This window comes from Schistocerca gregaria, unplaced genomic scaffold, assembly GCF_023897955.1.
Source record: "Schistocerca gregaria isolate iqSchGreg1 unplaced genomic scaffold, iqSchGreg1.2 ptg000038l, whole genome shotgun sequence".
Lineage (NCBI taxonomy): Eukaryota > Metazoa > Arthropoda > Insecta > Orthoptera > Acrididae > Schistocerca > Schistocerca gregaria.
Genome location: NW_026061701.1, coordinates 160715 through 163353, shown reverse-complemented (window position 1 = coordinate 163353; position 2639 = coordinate 160715).

Here is a 2639-nt window from a genome sequence, read left to right as displayed (position 1 = left end):
TTCCTCAATGGGAGTAATGTCTCAAACAGTCTACGCTTTGATCGTTCCCTGGAAGACCAGTAGTAGTTTCCGATGCTCATCTGGAGGCATTCTGTAATCTGTGGAGTTTGAGAGTGTTAATGAAACACAGAAATTGCATCGGGTTTTGAATACCACACTTACCATGCGCACTTTCCTCCAAGGGAGTAATGTCTCAAACAGTCTACGCTTTTATCGTTAACTGGAAGACCAGTAGTAGTTTCCGATGCACATCTGGAGGCTTTCTGTAATCTGTGGACTATCAGAGTGTTGATGAAACACAGAAATTACATCGGGATTAAATACAACAGTTACCATGCGCACTTTCCTCCATGGCAGTAATTCTCAAACAATCTACTATTTGATCGTTCCCTGGAAGACCAGTAGTAGTTTCCGATGCACAATTGCTGGCATTCTGTAATCTGTGGAGTATCAGAGTGTTGATGAAACACAGAAATTGCATCGGGTTTTGAATACCACAATTACCATGCGCACTTTCCTCCATGGGAGTAATGTCTCTAACAGTCTACGCTTTGATCGTTCCCCGGAAGACCAGTGGTAATTTCCGATGCACATCTGGAGGCATTCTGTAATCTGTGGAGTATCAGAGTGTTGATGAAACACAGAAATTGCATCGGGATTGAATACAACATTTACCATGCGCACTTTCCTATATGGGAGTAATGTCTCTAACAGTCTACGCTTTGATCGTTCCCTGGAAGACCAGTAGTAGTTTCCGATGCACATCTGGAGGCTTTCTGTAATCTGTGGACTATCAGAGTGTTGATGAAACACAGAAATTGCATCGGGATTGAATACAACAGTTACAACGTGCACTTTCCTCCATGGGAGTAATTCTCAAACAGTCTACGATTTGATCGTTCCCTGGGAGACCAGTGGTAGTTTCCGATGCACATCTGGTGGCATTCTGTAATCTGTGGACTATCAGAGTGTTGATGAAACACAGACAATGCATCGGATTGATTACAACAGTTACCATTCGCACTTTCCTCCATGGGAGTAATGTCCCATAGAGTTTACGCTTTGATCGTTCCCTGAAATACCAGTAGTAGTTTCCGATGCACATCTGGAGGCAATCTGTAATCGGTGTACTATTAGAGTGTTGATGAAACACAGATATTTCATCGGGATTGAATACAAAAGTCACCATGCGCACTTTCCTTCATGGGAGTACTTCTCAAACAGTCTACGCTTTGATCGTTCCCTGGAAGACCAGTAGTAGTTTCCAATGCACATCTGGGGGCATTCTGTAATCTGTGGACTATCAGAGGGTTGATGAAACACAGAAATCGCTTCGGGATTGAATACAACAGTCACCATGCGCACTTTCCTGGATGGGAGTAATGTCTGAAACAGTCTACGCTTTGATCGTTCCCGGGAAGGCCAGTAGTAGTTTCTGATGCACATCTCGTGGCATTCTGTAATCTGTGCACTATCAGAGTGTTGATGAAACACAGAAAATGCCACGGGATTAAATACAACAGTTACCATGCGCACTTTCCTTCATGTGAGTAATGTATCAAAGAGTTTACGATTTGATCGTTCCCTGAAAGACCAGTAGTAGTTTCCGATGCACATCTGGAGGCATTCTGTAATCTGTGGACTATCAGAGTGTTGATGAAACACAGAAATTGCATCGGGATTGAATACAACAGTCACCATGCTCTTATTCCTCCATAAAAGTAATATCTCAAACAGTCTACGCTTTGATCGTTCCCTGTAAGACCAGTAGTAGTTTCCGATGCACATCTGGAGGCATTCTGTAATCTGTGGGCTATCAGAGTGTTGATGAAACACAGAAATTGCATCGGGATTGAATACAACAGTCACCATGAGAACTTTCCTCCATGGGAGTAATGTCTCAAACAGTCTACGCTTTGATCGTTCCCTGGAAGACAAGTAGTAGTTTCCGATGCACATCTGCAGGCTTTCTGTAATCTGTGGACTATCAGAGTGTTGATGAAACACAGAAATTGCATCGGGATTGAATACAACAGTCACCATGCGCACTTTCCTCCATGGGAGTAATGACCCAAACGGTCTACGATCTGATCGTTCCCTGGAAGACCAGTAGTAGTTTCCGATGCACATCGGGAGGCATTCTGTAATCTGTGGACTATCAGAGTGTTGATGAAACACAGAAATTGCATCGGGATTGAAAACAACATTCACCATGCGCACTTTCCTCCAAGGGAGTAATTCTCAAACAGTCTATGCTTTGATCGTTCCCTGGAAGACCAGTAGTAGTTTCCGATGCACATCGGTAGGCATTCTGTAATCTGTGGACTATCACAGTGTTGATGAATCACAGAAATTGCATCGGGATTGAATACAACAGTCACCATGCGCACTTTCCTCCATGGGAGTGATGTCCCAAACAGTCTACGATCTGATCGTTCCCTGGAAGACCAGTAGTAGTTTCCGATGCACATCGGGAGGCATTCTGTAATCTGTGGACTATCAGAGTGTTGATGAAACACAGAAATTGCATCGGGATTGAATACAACAGTCACCATGCGCACTTTCCTCCATGGGAGTAATGGCTCAAACAGTCTACGCTTTGATCGTTAACTGGAAGACCAGTAGTAGTTTCCGATGCA